Consider the following 25,821-nt stretch of genomic DNA (forward strand, 5'->3'; position numbering starts at 1 on the left):
CAGAACTACTCAAGCAAGGAGGAAGGAATTTGACACAACAGATGTATCAGCTAATACGAGAGATATGGATAGAAGAAGAAATCCCCCAACAATGGAAGAAAAGTATAATCTGCCCTATTCATAAAAAAGGAGACAAACTGTTGTGTCAGAATTATAGAGGCATCTCTTTACTTTGTTCGGGATACAAAATATTCACAAACATCCTTAATCGAAGACTTCAACCTCTCACGGAAAAAATCATCCGGAATATCAAGCAGGGTTTAGGCAAAATAGATCTACCATTGACCAACTATTTACAGTTAAACAAATACTAGCCAAAGCATGGGAATATGACATGGACGTTTACAATCTCTTTGTAGATTTTAAACAAGCCTATGATTCAATAGATAGAACAATTCTACCTAATGAATTGGAAGAATTTGGCATACCATCAAAATTAATACGACTAGTGCAAATGACAATGACAGAAACAGAAGCACAAGTATGTATTCAAGGACAGATCACTGATGCGTTTACGATAACGCAAGGACTGAAACAAGGCGACGGACTGGCTCCAACGCTTTTTAATCTTGTTCTTGAATATGTAATTAGACGGTTGACGGTAAGCGGAAATAACATACTTACAAACAAATCTACCCAATTAGCAGCATACGCGGATGATATAAACATAATGAGCAGAACAATGAATGCAGCGGAAGAAACCTACGTTGAGTTGAAACAGAGTGCAGAAGCAGTAGGGCTAGCAATAAACACAAATAAAACAAAACTACTCATACAAACCAGATCAAATAGACCGGCGCAGCAACACTTTATTGACGATATAGAACATGTGAATAGATTCACCTACCTAAGAATGGATCTGGTTGCAAGCAATTAAGAAGAACCGGAAATAAACAGAAGGCTTGTGCTGGCAAATAAAGCCTATTTCGCGATGGGCCACATATTCAAATCGCGAGACGTACACCGGAAAACTAAACTCTGGGTATATAAAACAATAATCAGGCCCATAGTAAGTTATGGCTGCGAAACATGGGTGGTTACACAGAAATCTGCCAATGCATTAGATGTGTTTGAAAGAAAAGTATTACGTAGGATACTGGGCCCAATAAGTGAAAATAACAACTGGCGAATTAGGTATAATAGAGAAATATACGAGCAATATAGCGAACCAACTCTGGCACAACACACTAAACTGCAGAGATTACGGTGGGAAGGGCACGTGGTCCGCATGCATGAGAATAGAATCCCCAGAAAATTGCTGAATGAAAGAATGCAGGGAAGAAGACCTGTTGGAAGACCTAAAAAGAGATAGGAAGACGAAGTCGATGAGGATGCCAGGAACTTCCTGGGAACGCGTTCATGGAAAAGAACAGCGGTAAATCGAAATGATTGGAGAAGCTTATTGAAGGAGGCCAAGGCTCGATTTGGGCTGTAGTGCCATTTGATGGATGGAAGAGCTGTAAACCTGACGAGGCATTGTACGAACCAATTGTAGATAGAATAGGAGTTAGTCAACCAGTGAACCAATGTCTCGTCAGGTTTACTGCTCTTATGGCGCCGTAAATTATCACCCGTGTGACCTTTCGCTAACTAAAGCAGATGAATCCGCTCTATTGATTTTTGAAAGAAAGGTGCTACGCAAGATATTCGGGGCGGTCTGTGAGAACGGAATATGGAGGTGTAGGTATAACTTTGAACTGCAGAATATCTACAAGCATACCTTTGGTGGAAAATATATTACCACTATAATTAAGCGAAACCGCCTGCAGTAGGCAGGACATGTAGCCCCCGAATCGAACACGATAAAAAAGATTCTAACAGCACAACCCGTGGGAATGAGCAGACGGGGTAGACCAAAGCTGAGGTGGATGGACGGGGTAACACAAGATGTCGAGAAGATCGGAGTCAGCAACTGGAAAATGCAAGCAAGGGGCAGAACAGAATGGCGTAGAAAGCTTGAGAAGGTCGAGGCCCTCTAAGGGCTGCAGCACCAAGATGATGATGACTGTGTACCATTCCAATTCTGTATTAGTTCCCGGAGTTAAAGCCTTTTCATTCCGCAGAGCATCTTCTAAGAGGAGGTTGTAGAGTTCTACATCGGTCCTCCTAGGGTCGCGAGATTTGATAAGGAAAAAATCGTCGCCACGCTCTGTACTATATTTATTATTACCATTTGTCAAACTTTTATAACAGTTTATCCCTGTATAAGTAATTTACTATACAATTCAAAATGTTTACTATAAACTAATTAATATTTGCCAAAAAAACAGAAAATCACAAACACAATAATTATGTCTAAGAAAGATAAGACGAATTTTAAAGCGTGTTATGATCCCTTGGGAACTAATTAAAATTAATTTTAATATTTACAACCTTGATGTAAATTATTAACACCTACGAATCCTTCAACCACTGAAATTTTCGCAGATTAAAGCTACATATCTACTCAGAAACACAAGTGGTTAGTAACTAATAAAGAAGCAAATAATTAAATTGACTATGACCAACAATATTCGTCGCTATGACTGTATCATCGTTGACCTGACACTTGACACTTGAACTTGTTAATTACAGTGGCCTTCTTTCATCCCAATGTATCTCGATCTTTTTATACGACTTTACTGAAAGAAAATAATATCCTGAGATGAAGTTTATGTACATTGAATTTGATTTATTTGGAAATGTCACGTTCAAGAGATACTAAACAAAGGACTTGATTAGATTATTTATAGTCGTATCGGAAATAATTGCAAGAAGCGCTTTAATTAATATTGTAAAGTATTGTTAAGTATACCAGGACCCCAGGAAACAAAGCAATTAAAAAAATATGAAAAAAAATTTTTAAGAAACGCTTTTCTTTAGTTACGAGTGACTAAAATTAAACATATTGTAAAAAAAATCAACTAAAAAGCAAAAAATAAAAAAAAAATCTAACACATTCGTCAAAGAAAAGCGTGGCGCGTCTTCATCGAATAAACGGTGTTCGCCCCACGCTTTTCTTTAACGAATGTGTTGGATTTTTTCAATTTATTTTAATTTTTTGCTTTTTAGTTGATTTCTTTTTTAATTTTAGTCACTCGTAACTAAAGAAAAGCGTTTCCTAAAAATTTTTTTTCATATTTTTTATTTTTTACTTTTTAGTCTTACACTTTTCAAACATTAAAATACATCGTCATGTTTATTAAAATATGTATAAAACATATTCTGATGGTACTAACATGAAAAGTAGTCGGAATCAGCAAAAAATTTGAAACTTTATTGTTTATTAATGAAGCATAACGTAAACAATTAACGTAAAAAGTGAAATTATGTATTGTTCATATCATTAGCTATACAATCCGTAAAAGTCTCAAGTTTTTACATTGTAAAAACAAGAGAATTTAAGCGTTTTCAATTAAAATCGTTTTTTTTTATTTAAACAATAAACATGAAAAATTTTTTTTATTGACTATTCGTGTATTGTTCCCGCGAATTCACATGTCTGCAAATTTTCATTCATTTGCATTGAAGAAAAGGCAGTCAAATTAATGTCTAAAGATTTGACGCAAACTATTGAACTAAATAAAAGCGTTTAAAAATAAAAATTGCTGGGCGCTATTTTTCAACTGGAATATCTGTGGAAGTCAATACAAAAGGCCTACCATCCCGTAAGTATCGAAATTTTTACTGCGTCATTGTTTTTTATTAACAATTTACCAAAAAAATTACTTTTTTTATTCATTTGAATATTGTGAAAAAACTGCGAATTGTACCGGGTCTCCCAATAAGAATGGCTCTCGGCCATATCTCAGGAACCGTTTATAGTACAACTTTGAGAAAAAAATATTTATAACAAAAGTTGCCTCAAGAAAAGCCTGGAAATTATTTTCATAATTATTGTTCCACCGCTAGAGGACGTAATTGAATATTAAAAATTAAAATATAAAAATTTTACAAAATTTACCTAATGAAAGGGCACTGGAAATCAAATCATCGTATTCTTCATAAAATTCTGCTCATATTTTATTTTACAAGTTTAAGTCTACCTTTGCAAATAAGAGGTTGGGGTGAGTGGAAACCTTCTTATGAAAAAATGGCTAAATCCGGTTCTGCTAAATCGAATTTTGCATACTTGGTCTTGTTGAAAACAGCTCTTTTTCATCAATGTAAGAGTCTTATTTTCAAAATAGCCTAATGAGTAATATGCCAGCTAGTAGGCGTTATTTAATTATTTTCGGAAATCTAGTTCTCTTTAGAGAATATTAAACGCAAGTATGCATTTTTAATCCGGTATTGCAAAATTAGATCAAATTAGCAACATAAAACCGAAAACCGCATGTCGATACCTTTTTTCTCTCTCGAGATATCTTAAAAAACGTGTAAATTTTAAACAACTGTTAATGTCACCGGTAAAAGAAGTTAAGGAAAAGTAGTGTGCTATGGAAAAAACAAAGAAACATTTTCCAGATGTAAACGTATATAATTAATTAAAACAACAATAAGACAAACAACACTATAAAATATAATAAAGAAATAAAACCAACTACTTACTTAGTGACGACTTAAATGTTCAAATTGTTGCCCGTCATATTCGATGGGCAACATAGGCAACATTGCCCATCATTTACTCTTTCAAGAGTAGATTTAACAGCAGTCTCAATTCCTGCTTTCGCAATGCTTTGAATGGCGTTTCGTATTCTCTAGATTCTAGATCATGTTTTCTCGAGTAGTGGGCCTAGCGGCAAAAACAAGGCCTTTAATCCGTCCCTATAAATAAAATTCTAAAACAGTTAAATATGTTGCTATTCAATCTACTCTTAAAAGAGTAAAAATGCTTGCATCGAAAATGATGGGCAACAATTTGAACATTTAGGCAGTCACTAAGGGCCGGTTGTTCGAACGCTAATCAAGAAGTTGATTATAATCAATCATTTATTGTAATCAATTTTCTTGATAGGAATCAAATCGCGACATGAAAAATACATGTAAAACACTAATCAGTTATTGATTGTAGGTAAAACAGTAATTAAAATATAGCCGCAGCTCTTAAATTATTAAAAATTGCTTATTATTATTATTGATTTGTAAGTAAAAACAAGAAATTAACATCAGAAAGAGTTTACTTATGTTTTATTTTAAATTAAAACCAAAATAATAAAATAAATCAGCCAACATAACCTCAAAATGCCACATCTGTCAGAAGTACGCTTAATCAAATATAATTGTAATTAAACATTTGGTAATGATAAGTTTTGATTAGCGTTCGAACAACCGGCCCTAAGACTAAGTAGTTGCTTTTATTTCTTTGTTATATTTTATAGTGTTGTTTGTCTTATTGTTGTTTTAATTAATTATATACGTTTACATCTGGAAAATGTTTATTTGTTTTTCCCTAACACACTACTTTTCCTTAACAACGTTTACCAGTGACAGTTGTATTTAATATTTTCCAAAAAAAAACTGGATTTCTGAAAATAATTAAATAACGCTTCCTAGCTTGCATATTACTTATTAGGCTATTTCGAAAATAAGACACTTACATTGACGAATAAGAGCTGTTTTCAACAAGACCAAGCATGCAAAATTCGATTTAGCAGAACCGGACTTACAGCCATTTTTTCATAAGAAGGTTCCCACTCACCCTCACCTCTTATTTGCAAAGGTAGACTTAAACTTGTGAAATTAAATATGCGCAGAACTTTATGAAGAATACGATGATTGGATTGCCAGTGCCCTTTTATTAGGTAAATTTTATAAAATTTTGATTTTTTTAATTTTTGATATTCAATTACGCCTTCTAGCGGTGGACCTACAATTATGAAAATAATTTCCAGGCTTTTCCCGTGGCAACTTTTGTTATAAATATTTTTTTCTCAAAGCTGTATTATAAACGGTTCCTGAGATATGGCCGAGAGCCATTCTTATTGGGACACCCACATGAAAACGTTACATACGTCTTTCTTAAAAATACTTGCTCTTTAAAATGAGACTTCATACCCTAAAAAATGTTTATAAACAAAAAAGTTATTGCAAATTAAACCCGAAAATAGGCATTTTTTTTTTCAATTGTTCATAATTATTAAAATCTATCTATCTCTATCTTCGAGCCTTAATCTATTCATCTTTGGACATAGGCTTCCCTTTCTCTTTTCCACTGGTTTCTATCCAGCGCTGTGGTCATTCATCTGGATCCAGATGATTTAGATAAAATCCATCTGGATTTTATTAAAATAAACAATAAAAATATTTAACTTACTAAGGAAGTAAAACTTCACTTGTAGGTAAATGGTATATAAATTTTTATTAAAATTTTATCTAAAAATTTATATACCATTTACCTACAAGTGAAGTTTTACTTCCTTAGTAAGTTTTTTATTATGGTATACAGCCAATGAGAGGAATCTTTTCCTTTTTATTTTAAAAATATTTAAAGCGTATATCACAATGTGTTTTTATGCAGTTACTAAATGTCCAAAAATTGTCCCGATCGGTCGCGTAGTTTTTATACAATTCTATTTGTTTACCCCATTTTACTCAAAAATGCCATTTTTTTCTCTTTAAGAAGGTCAAAGATGTTTTGGTCCTATTCTCTTCGTAAGATCTCAAATTTTCATGATTTAAAAAAGTACATTAATTACAGTCCTCGGGGCTATAAATAGATATGAAATTTAATTTTTGGTAGTCCATTGTTATGTTCATATTGTATTATTCTTTCGGAGATGCATTCTACGAACAGTTGCAAACCATCCTGGATGAAATACCTCATCAAGAACCCTTATTTCTTATGGGTAACTTTAATACACCAATCGGAAATGAAATAGTTCCAGGAGTAAAACAAAGATAGGAAGCTCTGTGCTTTTGACGAACTGAGAATCAATAATACATTTTTCGACCATAAGCTTCAGTATAAATATACGTTTGGAAACTCCAGGGGCACCAATCTATGATTGATTTTATAATTCTAATAGAAAAATCCACCCAAAGCAGATTCTAGATATTCGAACTTTAAACTCAGCAGACGCAGGGAGTGAACACAAACTAGTCCTAGCAAAAATAAGAATGAAAATAACACCAAGATATTTTCTACAGGAAATCACCGAGGAAAAATTCAATGTAGAATCACTGTGGAACGGCTCTACAAGAGAAATGTACCAAATGAGGCTAGCACAGAAGATACAGCTGAAACAAATAGACGACATCGAAGATATCAACGCGAGCTGGGAAAAAATTAAAAACAACATTGAAGAAGCAGCAACAGAAGCTCTGGGAAAACGCAAAGTCATACTAAACAAAAGAAACAACAACAATACACCAGGGTTCAGAAAAGAAATAAAAGAGAAATGCAAAAAAAAACGAGAGGCCTACACGAAGTATAAAACATCAAATACTTCAGAATCCAGAGACGCCTCTAGAAGAATACGAAATGAAACAAAGCAGTTGGCAAGAAGAACAAACAATGAACACTGGGAACAGTTTACAAAAAGGAGGGAAAGCGATTTCTATGGTACACAAAAACAAATATTCATAAGAAACCAACGGAAAGAAATGGCAGAATTGAAGGAATACAATTACATACCAGCAAACGAATGGGAAAGATACTTGACGGAACTGTTTAAAGAAAAAGAAAATAATAATCAACACAATAACGTAGGTACCTGAATTAAGACACGAAATAGAAATCAATTTTCAGGAAGTAGAGATAGCCATAAATTCACTCAAAAATAAAAAGTCACCAGGACCAGACGGAATAACCAAGGAGCCTCTAAAACACGGAGGAGAAACTATAACGCTAGAGATGACAAAACTTGTACAAAAACTAATATTGCACTGCAAGATACCAGATGCATGGAGAAACGGCATAATGATGCCAATGTTCAAGAAAGAAGACAAAAAACATGTAAAAGTCTACCAAAATACACATCAGCGCAAATTGTTTTAGGCAGGTGTCTTTTGTCAAAAAGCTCAATTGTACTTGTACATGTAAAACTTGGATTGTTTTAAAACGAAAGTTACTCTTATAATTGTTTCGTAAAATGTCTACTTTTACTGTGAAATGCAAATAAACAATTGAAAATGTCGAAAATTGCCAATTTTAGTGTTTTTTGAAGCCATTTTTCAATGGATTGAAAATCGAATTTAAAAAAACAAAAATATGAGATGAAATATTAAGTCAAGTAACTTCAAAATGCACAATTCTATTTTGATTTGATCCTGCAGAAGTCAGTTTAAAATATCAATAAATACATTGATATACTTCTCTGCTATATTCTACATGTTCTGTCTTTAGTTGGCCGTGTATTCTTATCTTAATTTTCTTTCAATAATTCTTAGTTTTTCTTCGGCTTTTTTCGCAAAACCCATTTCTTCCGCTCCAAATGCTATCACCACACCGCACCGGTCTAATTGCTGCTCTATATATTTTATCTTTGTTTTTTTGGCCAGGTTTTTGCCTTGTAGTCGGTGATATTTCAATATACCTTATTCCCGGTTTAATTCTTTCGCTTATTTCTGCACTCCTACATTTATAGTGCCGTCCACTATACCCCAAAGTATTTAAAGTATTTTACCCTCTGGAATTTATTGCCACCTATTTTTATTTCTGTTAGTTTGTTTACATATTTACATAAAGTTTGTTTACATAAAGTTGTGTTCTTTAGAAAAATCTACAGTAATTTAATTATTTTGGTGAGCATATTTAAAACATTTTGTACTTATTGACAGGTTCGTTTATCGTCTTGCATTCAATGAAAATCAGGGTGGCCATTCGTGATAATTGATTAAAATTATAGTTTGATTAAAAAAATATCATTTGTGGTTGACATAATAAACAATATACATCTTTAATACTTTAATTTTATACAAATAAGGCTACTAAATGAATAGTTGTTTCCTTACGTATTTAACTGCTAAGGATACATGTTTTGAATACAAATTATTTAATGCTACTAAAATATTATAGTATTAAGATACGATATAAGGTCAATCTACACCGATCTGTTTAATGGATAAACATTTTTTTTTATTTAAAGAGACAAAGTCGCATCCACCCAAAGGTTATTAGCGACATTCCTGTAACATTTGTAATAATTAGGGAGTGGATTTATATGCGATCTATTTTGATGAAATATGCGCATATATATACAGTAAAAAATTACAAAATATGCGCAAGATATGCACAAAAATTCAAAAAATGCTCAGTTCGAGAAACCACAAATTTTCTGTTCTATTCTATTCTAGGGGGTTCTTTTATATGGGGGCGGCAATTTATTATCTTTTAAATAAAATCATTATTTTTTATATATGCAATTTATTCACATTTTTTACAAAAATTGATAGCAATAGTTACCTATTTAAAATAAATAACAATATCATTATATATCTTCGATTATAATTCACTACAATGTGTTTTTCCAAATTTTTTACGAGGAAACATTTTCTTTGATCAGATAAAATATTTTTATAACTTGAAAAACTCCTTTCAACATCAACAGAAGTAATTGAGGCGTATTTAAAATAACTTATTAAAGCCGAAAATTCTGCACCAAAATCAATTTCAAAATTTCCATTAAAAACTTTGCATATGTCCTCCAAAATTTTAAAGCCGTTTAAAGACGGGATCTGATCTAAAGCATGAATATGTATTTAAATTTCCGTTAGAAAATCGTAAAACTATGGTTAAAGGTGTAAATTCTCTTAACAATAGGGGATTTAAAAGAATCACCAGAATTATAGGTACCTACTAAATTGGGATACAAATTGTACTAAATATAATAAAAGTAAATAAAAGTCAGATTTCCCGGTAAACCATTCTTCATCATTTTAACATACTACAATCACTTTATAACGGCGTACTATAAGCACTATAAGTACTTTGTGTAAAGATCGGGTATTTTCTAAGAAAAAATGAAAAGTCAGTGAATAAGCCGTCTCTCTTCAGGTAGTTCTCGAATTGATAGAACAGCCTGTGCGGGGAAATATTTTGTGTCGAATTAAAAAATTTTTTTTGGACTTAAATGTTTTTAAATAGGCACAAAATATGCATGTTTCTTTAAAAATATGCAAAATTTAGTAAAGTTCTCACGCGAAATATGCATGCAATATGCATTTAGCATAAAATCCGCTCCCTAGTAATAATATTAAATTTAATATAAAATCCTAGTAACAATCAATCATTGTAACAATTAATTAGAATTTATGAACAATTGAACATTTGTAACAATTAATTAAGTTAAATTTTCTGTAACATATTTATACATTTTAGGTAACCTAATAAATTGTCCGGAACTAAATTTTTGTTGAGGAGTGCTTTCAGGTTATTTGGCAAATTGTAAAACTATCTTCGATTTACATATATTTAGGACAGTCTATCAAGAAGTGCTTTATACTGTCTACTGTATTGCATGTTTCGCATTTTGGAGGTTCACTATTTGAGAAGAGATAGGCGTGAGTATACCTACAGTGTCCAAGTCGTAGACGTGTAATAATAGTTTGGCATCTTCTGCTTCTGACAGTGGACTTCCATGAAAAAATGTCACTTTTGATGGTTCTGAGTTTAGAACTAGAGTCATTCCACTCCCGATTCCACGCACTTAACACCTTATTTTTGAAATAAACTTTTAGATTGCCTGCGACACCCCGAGACTCTGTTTCTGATGCGTCACTGTTGATAGCGTTACGCGCACTAGTATCTGTTTCTTCATTCCCTTCTATACCTATATGAGATGGTATCCACAGGAAGTGGATTCTTCTAAAATTATCTTGAGCTTTCATTAATTCGGCCTTGATCATTTTTTCAATGGGGTGTTTAGGGTATACATTTTGCAGAGCTTTGACTACGCTGAGAGAGTCAGAAAGGACTAGACAACAAGGGATGTTTTTAATATTTACTTGCTTGGTGACTTTGAACAAACCAAATAGTTCTGCAGTATAGATGCTGGAATTTAGAGGAAGTTTAAATTGAAAAGTGTCATTTGGGGTTACCACTGCTGCTTCAACGCCAAGTTCACCTTTGGATGCATCTGTATAAATTTTAATCCACTCATTGTATTGTTGATCTAGGATTGAATTTAGTTTGACTTTAAAAATAATAGGACTGGTTTCATGTTTATTATATATACTTAACCACTGAAGTAGAGACTTGAATTTTAATATTGGCTTAATTAAGATGTGTCACTTTCCCAGTCCGATGCCTCACTGCCAAGATAACTATTGATGTTTTTCTTTATGGACGTGAATTTACGTTTTATGGATCTTTCGTTTAAATGGGGGTAAACTTGACTGAGCATATGGGACAAAGCTGATAGGTCTGTGGTATATTCTTGAATTGTGGTTATAGGATCTGTTGATCCCGTGATATTCATTAGGAGCATGTTAAGTTGTTCAAAGTTTAGAGGGAAAGGTAGAGGGTAATTTTCTATGAAGTTTTTAGCAGGGTCAAGTAAGAGAGAAAATGAGCATTCAGAAGTGCTTGCTGAACTAGTTTTAGCTTTTTTAGATTTTGCTTGGGCTTTAGGTGGTGGAAAAATGTTACATTTTTTTGAAGATGGATCTGCTTCAGGTGAAATAATTTCATCAAAGTTACGTTTTGGTTGATTGGTTGGTTGGTTGGTTGATTGGTTGGTTGGTTGGTTGGTTGGTTGGTTGGTTGGTTGGTTTGTTGATTAATTATGTGACTGTCCTTATTTGATGCATCTACTTTGTTCAGTATCTCTGGGAAACTAGAAATAGACATTTGTTTACACCGAGAAGCATTTGTATCATTGGGTGCTTGCGAAGATATATTTGTTGCGCTGGATACCGATGCTCCATTGTTTTGGCCGGGGTTTAGTTGAGGTTGAGCTAATGGTTCGGAGCACTGTGATGCAATGTGACCTGGCTTCTTGCATCTAAAGCAAACTAAACTGCCTTGAGAAATGAATATTCTATATATCGTGTTGTCAAAAATAAGAGTAAATGACTCTGGTAGTGTTAGACTGTGAGGACTGATATAGATTTGTCTTCGAAAACTAAGGATGTGATTGTACTCAGGCATAGAAGCACTAATTTTGAGGAATGTCATGGGGGAGACAGGAACTATGCCGATTTTTTGTAACTCATTGATTAGCAAGTCATGCGGTATTGAAGGACATACGCTGGAGAGCACAAGTCGTTCCGCTGGTGTAACTAACCTTCTTGCTCTGACAATTTCACCTTGTATTTCTATTTGACCATGATTATTCATAAAATCATCCACTATTTGTTTATTGGATAAATACATACATATGCGATTATTAGATAATCTAGAAGAGAAGATTATATTTTTCGGTTGAATTATATTTCCAAGTGGGAGAAGGTAGTCTTGAAGTTTGGTGTTTTCTAAGGCACTAAAGATAATTGCTTGGGACTTTAAAGGAAATTGCACTCTCGACGCTGCCAAAGAGTATGACTGTGATGCGTTTATTTTACTTTGATAGTCTTGTATTGTAGAACTGTTTTGTGATTCCATGTTAGAATTCATTTCGATAAACGTTAAGTGAAAAGTAAGTTCGACCCTGTACACCTGCTAAAACAGGTATATCGGTCTTTACTAAAAGCGGTTATTTTGCTGGTAAAACTGGATTTGTTTGTTGACAACAATAACAAATAATTGCAATTTGCTGACTTTAATGCTAATTTAACTGGATATTATGTAAATAGTTTGTACACTTACAGTTTATTTCAATATATCACTGAGATTCACAATTTATAACTTATATTAAACTTTGTTAATATTAAAAATATTCGGAGCCCACATTGAATACAACATTATAGTTATCGGTGCAGAACCGAACTCCCAATGGATAAACATTATTGGATATGTAATTTAGTGTTAAAATTATAAAAAACAAGGGGTGCCCGATATAACTTTGTTTTGACTATAAAATTAATTCATACATAATTAAAAAATGACTTTTTTTATAAATTTTATATAAGTTTTTTCCACCCGGGCAGATGTTTAAGATAATTTTTTGGATCATACTAAACATCATACTAAACAAAAAAGGTTTTGTGTAATTTTTCTATAAAGTTGGTCATTTTCGAGTTATAAACAATTTAAAACTGAAAAAAGAACGAAAGATGGCGATTTTCAAGGCTCAAAAACGTAAGTAAAAATATCGTTTTTTAAATTACGAAGTACCTAAATTTAAGTTCAAACCTTATTCTATCGGTTCTTGATAATAATTTTAGACTTATTTCATTTTAAAGCTTTGTTTTTAGTTGTTAATGCACCCTAATCGCCCGTGTTCCCATAAGGAACCTTCCTCATTAAAAATTAGGATTAAAAATGAATTATAAAAAATTTAAAAAATATATTTTAGAATAAAACATAGCAAAAATTTTTCCCGGAACCTGATAGAAGAAGGCTTGAACTTGAATTTAGGTGCTTGATAATTACAAAAATAATATGTTTTACTTGTGTTTTTGGGCCTTGAAAGTCTTTCGTTCTTTTTCAGTTTTAATTTGTTTATAACTCGAAAACGATCAACTTAAGAGAAAAATTCCAAAGTACCTTTTTTGTTTAGAATGATCCACAAAATCTAAAATATCTGCCTGGGTTGAAATTTTTTTTTTCAGAACAAATATAATATCAGGCATCCCTTGTCTTTTATAATTATTGTTAATATATTAAATTAAATATCCAATAATTTTTATCCATTAAACAGATCGGTGTAGATCGACCTTATATCAAATCCTCTACTACTATTATTTGGTTTATTTTCAGCTTTGGCAATAAGAAATAAGATTCTAAATTTAAATAAATCCTAAAGTTATTTTAAACTATATGTATCCATAAAAGTCAGATTTCATAATCTTTTGTCTTAAAATACATAAGAGATTAACTTTATGTTGTGATGCAAATTGTTATTTTGACCTCTATGTAAGGTAAGCGGGCATAAGGTGTACAAAATTGCAAATTGGAATGCACCAATTTGTGTTTGGTATTTTATGTTATAATAAAATTCTTTTATTAATTGAATCTTTCGCGAAATGGGTAAAACTTAATTTAAAGTTATTTTAAAACATATGTATCCATAAAAGTTAGATTTCATAATCTTTTCTTTCAAAATACATAGTAGATTAAAACAGTTCGAACTTTTAGATCCGAAGATCTAAAGACTTCTACTGGAACCAAGTTCTGGTAAACAACCCACATTGGTGTTTTCTAAGACTTGCAAAGCAAACGAACGATGAACTATAAGAAGACTAGGGGAAATCTAAAATTGCATTTCACTACATTTTCACTTTTACGCTCAGTTCCAATCTAAGGTCTTAATTGCAGAGAATTGTTTTTATTTTTACAAACGTATTTCTTGCTATTTCTATCCTGGCCCTTATTTCTGTCGTTTGATCATTATTTTCTGAAATCCAGATTCCCAGGTATTTGTATTTATCAACCCTTTCTATCGGTGCATTTCCGAAATGTATGTTTGTTTGTATATTTGCTTTCTTAGTTATTATCAAATATTTTTTCTTTTTTATGTTCATTTTTAATCCATATTTTTCACAGAAACTGTTTGTTTTGTTTAGTAGTAGTTAGAGTGTCATACGCATATCTATGTTGTTAATAGTTCTTCTGTTTACTAGATTCACTATATACATTGAATTGTAATGGAGACATATTACATCCCTGCGTAACTCCTCTGGACTGGGTTCGTTATCTATTACAATTTGTGTTCTTTAATAATTTCAGTAAACGTTTGTTATTATTCGTAACTCCCTTTTGTCTATGTTTTTTGTTATCAGAATTTGGATTAATTTTTCATGGTCTGGAACATAGTTTAGCCGAATTCAAAATCTCTTCAAAATCTCTTCTGTTATTAACTGGAATCTCGGTTTACTGGGATTTTTTCAAATTATGTATTAGAGTTGAGTTTTGGGAATATATTAAGCCCCTCATTAGGTTAAAATGTTCTGCAAAATTATTTGCTTTTTTTCAAATCGTTACGGGCTGAGCTGTCATCATCTTTTCTAAGAGGATTAGTAACTGTCCAAAGTTCAGTATCATTATCACTATACATTAAAAATTCCACAAGGAAAAAATTTTCCTGTAGTTGGCTGTATACCATGTACTACAAAAAACAGTAAATCCTTTATAAAAGGTATATTCAAAATCCCTAAAAAGGGCTACATCACAATCAGAACTAGTTTTCGACTGGTTTACCAGTCACCATCAGTGCTTACCTAAAATGAATATAACCTGATAATATAATGCAAAGATTGAAATTTTGACTAGGGTTAAAAAGCTGTCGGTTATACTCACGTGAAGTTTACATGCTAACCACCAAGATATAATTTTACAAAAATATGTGGGTCAAAGCCCTATATACGTGGTCCGTTAAGGAAACATCGGTTAAAGATGCCAATTAAAACATGGATGTTAGAAATATTTTACCATTATGCCCTAAGTAACATCTGAGCTGTAGTGTGACTTGATTACATGGTGGAAGTCAGGTGGCAAGTGAAAGTGACAATGAGTTGGATGTAGACCTCCGAACGTTGACAGGACAGAAATGACAGTTCCACAGGAAGTTGAAAAATTAGCCTGTCATATTTAAAGACTATGGTGTACAGATTGTTAAAATTAGAAATGATGTAACAACACACTCCATTGTGAGAATTATCATTTAAAATTCGGTAAACTAGATTTTGTAGTTAAGAGATTATGTTTACGTATACTGTCAGTGGAGTTAGGCAAACCACATTACACAGATGTATTGACAGCTGTTAGAATTTGTATAAGTTTAAAAAAGGAACTCACAATGGGGGTGACTGAGGTGTAGAAATGTCAAAGTAGTTGTACTTTCTTAACGATACATACTCCTAGATTATTTAAGACATTTCTACACCTCAGTCATCCCCATTGTGAGTTCCTTTTTTAAACTTATACAAATTCTAACAGCTGTCAATACATCTGTGTAATGTGGTTTGCCTAACTCCACTGACAGTATACGTAAACATAATCTCTTAACTACAAAATCTAGTTTACCGAATTTTAAATGATAATTCTCACAATGGAGTGTGTTGTTACATCATTTCTAATTTTAACAATCTGTCTTTAAATATGACAGGCTAATTTTTCAACTTCCTGTGGAACTGTCATTTATGTCCTGTCAACGTTCGGAGGTCTACATCCAACTCATTGTCACTTTCACTTGCCACCTGACTTCCACCATGTAATCAAGTCACACTACAGCTCAGATGTTACCTAGGGCATAATGGTAAAATATTTCTAACATCCATGTTTTAATTGGCATCTTTAACCGATGTTTCCTTAACGGCCCACGTATATAGGGCTTTGACCCACATATTTTTGTAAAATTATTTCTTGGTGGTTAGCATGTAAACTTCACGTGAGTATAACCGACAGCTTTTTAACCCTAGTCAAAATTTCAATCTTTGCATTATTTTATCATGTTATATTCATTTTAGGTAAGCACTGATGATGACTGGTAAACCAGTCGAAAGCTAGTTCTGATTGTGATGTAGCCCTTTTTAGGGATTTTAAATATACCTTTTATAAAGGATTTACTGTTTTTTTACTATACATTAAATTATCGGTTTAGAACGTTTTCCTACGTTCTCCAATAGCCAATCGCCATTTTCTTGGCTTATTCACCATACAAAAGTACAGACCAAATTGTACAACCATTCTTTGTCTTAGTTCTAAACTGAGATAATTATTGCAAAGAAATGACTTCATTTTCATAAAAGTAATTTTAGTCATTGATATTGTGCGTCTTATTTCTAGCTCTGGAATTACATAGTTTGTCCGTTATGACAGTTCCCAAATATGCCATTTTCTGAACTTTTTAACTTGCGACTCCTTTTTTGAAGCTCTGCATCTGGATGTGGGTTACGACTAAAGATTAAAAATTTGAATATCAATGGGAAAATCCCAGTAGCTGGCTGTATACCATAATTAAAAATCATACAGAACAAGTAAAAACTTCGTTTGTACAATGGTATAAACAGTTTATTAAAAAACTATTAAAAAGTCATCCAAAAGGATTCGCAAAACGTTTTCGATCTAGATCAGCTCATCTTCAGTGCCTAGAACGAAGTATTTCCACGTTAGAATGAATGCAAAAGGTTAAAATTATGACTAGATAAAGAAAAATGTGGATAATACTTACGTTCTGCTTAGTAAATGAACTACGTTCTGCTTAGTAGTGGTTGCTAGTTTCATCTACTAAGCAGAACGTAAGTATTATCCACATTTTTCTTTAACTAGCCATAATTTCAACCTTAGCCATTCTAAAGTGGAAATAATTCGTTCTAGGCACTGCGGATGATCTGATCTAGATCGAAAACGTTTTGCGATTCCTTTTAGATGACTTTTTACTAGTTTTTCAATAAACTTTTTATACCATTGTACAAACGAAGTTTTTACTTGTTCTGTACTAACTATCTGTGGTTCTACGTCCTCCTAGATGTAGATGGGAATTAATCATGTACACTTATGTTGCCAGGTCCCTGATTCTAATTCATTTCGATGTCGCAATTTAATTTCGAGTCCGCCGTGACAGTCGCAATTTATAGCGATTCTTATTCATTTCGATATTAGTTCCAACTGGGGATATTAACGCTATCATTTTGACACTGCTCAGAATTTGGATTGGTCCTCCTGTTTATTGAATTTATTGGCTATGCAACCACTGCAACGTTTGTTGATAGTCTCTGGGAAAATGATCGAAAAAATGTCATTTTGGGAAAAGTTATTTACCAGCTATTTGATTGATAAAATCGAATCTTAAGATTGCATATATTAGTAATATGGGGTATGACAAGTCCGCAGAAAGTGTGTTATTTTATTTATAAACAAATTAGCACTCCTAAATCTTTTTTTTTCAATTAGTGCTCTGTAACTCCTAAGATTTTTCCTTTAAACCAAAAACACTCAAATAAAAATTCACCGCAATTTAGTTCTGCACACAGTTATTTTTTCCGATTTCCTTCAACAAAAATTTTATTCGGAAAATCCGAGTTTTCCCAAAAAAATCTGCAATTTTCAATCAAAATTTTAAGAAAGTAATTATTTATCAATAATTAAATAAATTGGTGACATGAAATATTTTTTATAGCAGATTTAATATCAGGAGGCCGGCGACAATCTAACCAATAGTTTAGCAATAATTAAAATGTTAATTAAAAAATTTCGGTCGAAATAATAACCAGAAAGATTATGATGCACCAAAATAACTATGATTTTCGTATAAAAAAGCACTACATATTCCTATTTAACGTACTTTACAGAATTGAAATTGGACTAATTGAGCGGTCTCAGGAATGTTATAAAGAAACAATTTTTTGGCTTGTAAACAAATGGAACCACACAGAAAATATCAGATTAAATTAAATTAAGTTAACACTGTTGAAAAGGGCACGGCTTCTTCTTCGAAGAAAAAAAAATCGAATTGAGTGGTTTCAGGTGTAACCGGTCAAATTTGACCGGCATTTGCGACAGAGTTATAAACAGGATTTCAATCTTTGAACCGTTACCTTTTTATTCCGGTCCTCTTTGTACATACAAATTTTCATATCTTCAAGACACTCGTAACAAAAAAGATTTATGACACCAAGTTATTTAATTATTGATAAATAATTACTTCCCTAAAATTTTAGTTCAAAATTAAAGATTTTGTTTGGAAAACCCGAATTTTCCGAGGAAAATTTCCGCCGAAGAAAATTGAAAAAAACATCTATGTGCCGAATTAAATTACAGTGAATTTTTATGTGAGTGTTTTTGGTTTAACGTTAAAATCTTCTGAGTTAGAGCAAAAAATTTCGGAGCGCTAATTTGATTATAAACCAAATAGCACACTTTCTGCTGACTTTGCATAGCTATATTACTAATATATGAAATCTTAAGATTTTATCCATCATGTCCAGCAATAAAATCGCTGGTACATAATTTTCCTTGTTTTCTACTAATTTTCCCAGATTATTACCTTACACCTTTCATTGAGTTTCACGTTGTGAACATTCTCAAATATTATATTTCTAATTTAATACTATTCTAATTCCTCCAAAACCAGCAAATTTCCATAAAACCCAGCCATATTAATACCTTTTGCTTTAGTTTTCCTTGCAAGAAACAAACCAAACACATCTCCTTCCTAAACTAAACCTAACCTCGCTTTCGGCCACTCATTCATGTCCGTGTCACAATAATTTCGACTCGAAATTATAATATCAACCACTTTTTTGGAGTCGCTATTAATTTCGATAAGTCGCTATTTCATGACATCATTTCGTTAGTTCAACTAAAATCCACAAGGCTCGCACAGTCACATTTCAACGTCGCCATATTGATTGCGACTTGCTTTGAGTCGAAATTTGAATTAGAATCAGGGCCCAGGTTTCATTTTTCTTACAAAATATCGTTCTTCTCACTTTGATTTGTGTCTCCTTGTATAAAAGTTTTTCAGAATTTAATTATAATTTTAGTTATAAGTTTTTCAAAATTTAAAAGTTTTTGGTATTTTTTCGTTTATATGCCATTGCTCGTAGTTCTATTTCTTCATCCCCCGGGATGAGGAAGAGGAGATGGGATTCTTTTTGCACACAGAAGAAAACGAACACGGAAGTATTGCGAGAAATGGACAAAAAATACGAAATAATAAACACAATAAAAATAAGAACGTTACTATATCTAGGACACGTAATGAGCGGACAGCGATATGAAATGCTAAGACTGATAATACAGGGAAAGAGTGTGGGAAGGAGAGTTTCATGGTTGAAAATTTTAAAGGACTGATTTATATGCAGTTTAAAAGTTAAAAGGGCCAAACCAGACGGGTCACTCTGCAGCGCTACTCTGTAGATCCACACAAGAATCTACAGGTCGAGCAAGTCTCGTAAATTTCACGATTGCGAGCCACGCTTCACGCAACCGTGTTTGCGTACTTGTGTTTCGAGTTGCGTGGTCGTGCGGAGTTATATTTACCAAATTTAAATATAATCGTTTCTACTGATTCATAATAATATATGTCAATATGGCTACTGGGTGTAAAAGATAAATGTTATTCTATCTGTTCTTAATGAGTTTTAGATAATTTTAGTTGTATTTCTTTGTAATTTTGTGTTGTACAAAGATTAATTTAACATTTTCTCTGGAAGTATTAATTTAGAAAGATAATATGCTTCAATGGTGTTGTGTTTTGAAGTATGAAATGCAAAGTACCTAATTGTGATAAAGTCAAGATAAAGTTCACTTTTAAACTGAACTAAATAAGGTACATATCTGAGAGACAACAATGGTTAAATGCAATACAATGTACAGGTTTTACTAGCGAAATGAAAATTTTCCTGTCCTGTCTGCTGTAATCATTTTATATCTGGTAAGTTACAATTACAACAGTAACGATTTTTGAAGATGTTAACATTTTAATCTTATAGGAAAACCAGCCGACTTAATCGATAATAACAATCTCCAGATTGGGTTCCTTCAATAAATATGGGCTATAAACACAATGAAATAAGTTCCCCAAAATCTAAAATTGAGTGGTATCAAAGGAGAATTAAAGGAAAAAATATTCATATTGAAATTATTTATAAGGCACTGGACTGTCTTAAATTCTACAATAATACTAGGTGGGTAAATGATTTTAGACATTTTTCATTAAGAGTAGATTAAGATTAAGTAGATTTTCATTCAGTAGATTTAAGACTTGTTTACACGGGTAGAGTAATGATGCAAGTACTTGATAGAGTAACTCTACCTGTAAAAATGCTCAGCACAGTAGAATAGCTGGTAGAGTGTATAGTTGGAGTTAAAGTAGAGTGACTAGCAACCTATGGCAAAGTAACTACTCTATGACCACCACTACTGCCATAATGTCTACTCGGCTGCACACTCTACCCATGGAACACGCTCAATTATGGCAGAATAGAGTAGGTAGGAGAGTCCATGGGGCGCTGTCATTCTGGCTGGAATTGTGTTTTGTGTAAATAGTGAAAATGAAGTTCACCGAAGATGAAACTTTAAAACTTGTAGAGCTATAATACGGCGAATACCAGTGTTTATGGAATTTAGGTAGTGTATACTACAGAAATAAAAGTTTGCAGCAAGCTGCGCAGGATGAAATCGTCGAAAGAATGGCAAAGGGGGCTTTGGAGTAAACGAGCTTAAGCAAAAAATTAAGAATTTAAGGTGCACTTATAATCAAGAGTGTTTAAAAATACAAAAATCGGTTTCACTATACTAGCATCAGTACTATACTTGTACTCTCCTCATGTGAATGGTATCAAGCCATTTTTGGTAGAGTACTACCTCTACTCTCCTCAAAACTCTACCCATGTAAACAAGTCTTTAGAAACAGTGGAAAATGAGGTAGCTAGTAGAGTAGTAGTAGAGTAAAATATACTGGTTTAGCAAATTACAATGTTTTAAGTTAATACAGTAGCGATCAACAGGTAGCCAAAACGTGTTCCTGTAATTTTGAATATTTTTTCGAAGTATTTGGCACACGTATTCGTAAAATAATAAAGAATGGCGGTACAGAGCCCAATTTGAAAAATATATTAATATGTGGAAATTACTCTGTAATTATACAATATTTAAAAAACGAGCCTGTACCGCCATTAAGAAGAACAAAAAAATACACTTTCTTCAAATAAACTTTTTTATCCGATGCCTAGATTTTGTGTAATTTTGGAACTACTAATGAAATAAAAAATTTTAGTAGTTCCAAAATAACACAAAATCGGATAAAAAAGTTGTATTTGAAGAAAGTGTATTTTTTGTTCTTCTTAATGGCGGTACAAGCTCGTTTTTTTTATATTGTATTTAATTACAGAGTAATTTCCACATATTAATATATTTTTCAAATTGGGCTCTGTACCGCCATTCTTTATTATATTAAGAATATGTGTGCCAAATATCTCGAAAAAATATTCAAAATTACAGCCGCAATCTTGGAACACATTTTCGCTACCTGTTGATCGATACTGTTTCCTCTTAAGATAGTTTTAATAGTTATTTATGATATAAGTATTAAAAGTACAATTTTAAGACGCGCATGTGAAAGTTAACTTGAAAAAATAATTTTATTAATGTTTTGACTTCCACATCAGATGTCATTGTCAAAATACAAAATATTCATTATTATTAGGTTTATTCTAGCAAACAGTCAAACTAGTCAAAAACCGTCAGCAAACAGTTGGTCAGTAAAAGAACATAATACAGTCACCAGTGCGATCCCCTCTACTCGCGCTGGTCCACTATTCGCTGATGGTTTCAAACTGTTTGAAACTGATGCTAGAACAAACCTATTATTATTATGCATATCATTATCTGTAAATAATATTTCTTCTGATTGTTAATTGTAAAGGATAGAAAAATTACCATTTATTTTATTTTTTTTTAGAATCAGCTGAGAGAAGTGGTCTACAAAAAACCAGGAAGGAAACGGAATATGTGGCTACGAAAGGCAAAAGAAAAGTTTACAAAGCAAATGTGACACATTTTTTTGAAATATTTAGGAATATTAGTAAATTGCATTAAAAAAATGTATGAAAAGATTTTGTTCAATAAAAATGTTTATATTTATCAAGGATGTATTAATTGGTATGGCCACATATCGTCAGTGATGTAATAATACATCCTATCTGTTTTTTTTCATGAGTTTTGTAAGAGAAACTAAAAACTTGTCTTAGGGTCACCTCCTGTTTTCATATGATATTTTTTGACTTGTTTTGTAGTAAATTAAACTATCTATGAACTACAAAACAAGTCAAAACTTACATATGAACACAGGAGGTGACCTTAAAACATGTTTTTCCATCTCTCATACAAAACTCATGAAAAAACAGATAGGAGGTATTGTCACATCAGCAAGGATGTACAGTGATGAGTGCCCTAATAACCGGCAAAATATGGGCAACATATTTAGTTGTGAGATAAAAAGAAATGAAACTAGTCGAGCTGGGAAATTTAGCGAAATTAACCTTTAAATTTACGTTATATTGATCCCACCTTTACACATATCGGAGGAGTATGTCAACTAAAATTGTCACTGTGACAGTGGTAGTTTCCAAACTCGTCTGATACGTCTGAAGGTGGTACACAATCAATACAATCTAAATGTATACAATGTCTTTTTATCTCACTACTTAATACATCTTTTGTGCTATTTTGCCGGTTATTAGAGCGCTCATCACTGTATTTCTGGTATATCCAGGGAATGTCTACAAAATATATTTTGAATGTCCAGAGAACATTCGTGGACATTCATGGAATGTTCCAATAAGACATTCAGGTAATGTTTAAAATGCTGACACAGGATTTTCCTGGGATGTTCAGGGAACATGTTTTCGGGGATATTCCAGGAATTTTTCAATGTCTGTGTACCTTCTATGGACCTATATGGAATATTTTGGTGTTATTACCGCCGCACTCCACTTGCGATTTGTAATCAGGAAGATTGAACACATTGTTTCAAATACAAGTCAATCCATTTGTGACTAAATAATCATGGATTGACTTCTATTTGAAAGAATGTGTTCAATCTTCACAACTAGAAATCGCAAGTGGAGTCCGGCGCTTAGGGCTACTTCCTCTTTGGTATTATGTATTATACTACATAAATCAGGAACTTTCCTTCTAAATATATGTATGCATCTTGGCCATCAAACATATTCTTCGAAACATTTTTTTAAGGGGTTACATAGGTCTTGTGGGTAAAAAAAGTGACTTTTTAAAAAACGATATCTCGAAAACTAAAATTTATTTTTATTTATAATTGGAACATGTAAAAGTATAGTACTTAAGGTAGTCTCAAAAAAAGTTTCAGCCAAAAATATTCATTTTTGTAGAGTTTAAGTTTTTTTTGCGTTGGCAGCATAACTAAGTCCAGTCTCATCTGAAATCAAAAAGTTTCTTGTAGTTTATACCTCTGGCTAGAATATGAACGAAGGAATTAAAAAAATGAAATTTGAAGATTTTACATAAGTTTAAACACATTTTTGACCCCAATTTTTCTCATTTTTAAAGTAGTTTTTTTTTATAAAACAAAAATGACCTCAACTAATAAAAAATCCTTTGTTCATTCACTAGCCAGAGGTATAAACTACAAGAAACTTTGATTTCAGATGAGACTGGACTTGTTATGCTGCTCACCACAAAAAAGGGCTGTTGTCGAAAAATTGCAGTCAACTCTACAAAAATGAATATTTTTGGCTGAAATTTTTTTGAGAGTACTACTTTTACATGTTTCAATTATAAATAAAAATAATTTTTAGTTTCCAAGATATAATTTTTTTAAAAAGTCACATTTTTTACCTGCAAGACAACAACTTGTTGATTTCAAATTGTAACAGTTGTTTTGCAAAGTATGCTGCCCTCTTGTATTTTCTGTGTTATCTTCATCATACAATTACTTCATCTAAAAATTTTCTGCGAAAAAAAATAAACCAAAAGTTTAACCACCTTCACACCACAGAATCAAGTTACACAAATTTTCAAACACCTCACCTGACACAGCGTCTCAAGTACGATTGCGCGAATTGGTAAATATAACTCCGCACGACCACGCAACTCGAAACACAAGTACGCAAACACGGTTGCGTGAAACGTGGCTCGCAATCGTGAAATTTACGAGACTTGCTCGACCTGTAGATTCTTGTGTAGATCCACGGAGTGGCTGAAACAGGCAATTTTCTAGCGCCGGCGACTACACTGCGAAGTGAATCGTTTGGAAGGGTGCGGCGTTTAATGTAATGGATGAAAAAAAACAGTAAGTTTAATCAAATTGTAGCAGTGTATTATTCTCAGAAAATACACTACTACTTATGCAACCAAACTTACCGAGATTATTTAATATTAGGAGAATGTTAGTAGCTGCCGAGAACAAGACTGTCACTTTTGACGTTTTCGAAAAAAGGCGAGAGGTTTTTCAGTTTTGATGGTGGAAGTTTTTCGTCAAGTTTTATAAAAAAATAAGTGAATGTCGTGCAGTGGATGATCTGGATCATTTAGAAAGAGTATTCTGGTTATTGAGTGGAGGAGAGTATTGGTTGGTGTTGATTTTTGTTTAAAGACAAGCAAATCTTTATTGGAGGTTCAGCAAAGGATGGATCAGTCTACACTGTAAGCCCTATGTTTTGTCACTTTGTCAGCTACCGTACCGTGGAGGCTTTTAGTAGCAGTACGTTTGCCTGGACATATTATTTATTTGGAGAGTGGTTAAATAAAGTGCCATATCTCAGGTAACAATTTTGACTTGACTTTATCTCAAAAATACTTTGGTGGTTAATTATAAGCGATTTTTTTTAGACTGAGCGTTTCATAGATATTGCTTAATTTTATCAGTTAAAGTGGGTGGACTGTTCCAATAAGTACAGAACAAAAACCTTTTATTTTGGTGCTAGATTCATATAAAAAAATGATAACGTCTGTGTATTTAGTTTATGTTTCATTTATATCATTAATAATATCTATAATTTGTTAGGCTCAGCATCTCAGGTACCTACCTACATAAAACCTAAAGTGCTGACATTTTTTTTTGTTCAGTTTTTATAGTTTTTAATTCGGTCTTTATTAAATTTAATTTGGGTAAAATAGTAGTATAAAAATAAGCGTTCTCTATACAAATAGTACCTTTAGGTTTTACAAGTTAATTTTTTTATATATTTAACAGTTTTGTGTTTTCTATCTTGTTTGACTATTTTATGTTTAGTTTTTTTTATTTCTTTGCTACATTATTGTTTAGACTTTTTTATAAAATAAATTACGAATAATTGTCATTTTTTTACGATTGTCATTTTTTTATTATCTTTAATTTCTTTATCTACCGACCCCGACCCCTCCGAATACTGTAAAGA

General features: G+C 32.4%; 1 protein-coding gene and 1 long non-coding RNA gene across 2 annotated transcripts in view; one reads left to right on the forward strand and one right to left on the reverse strand.

Annotated features, from left to right (window-relative positions):
• LOC114336102 (protein trapped in endoderm-1) overlaps nucleotides 1-25,821 on the reverse strand; it is a 217,685-nt gene that overhangs the window by 52,381 nt on the left and 139,483 nt on the right. The window lies entirely within an intron of this gene.
• LOC126893319 (uncharacterized) lies at nucleotides 20,221-22,549 on the forward strand. The gene is made up of 3 exons (XR_007701132.1): nucleotides 20,221-20,339; nucleotides 20,398-20,592; nucleotides 22,368-22,549. It is a non-coding gene; the product is annotated as an uncharacterized LOC126893319 (long non-coding RNA).

This window comes from Diabrotica virgifera, chromosome 10, assembly GCF_917563875.1.
Source record: "Diabrotica virgifera virgifera chromosome 10, PGI_DIABVI_V3a".
NCBI lineage: Eukaryota > Metazoa > Arthropoda > Insecta > Coleoptera > Chrysomelidae > Diabrotica > Diabrotica virgifera.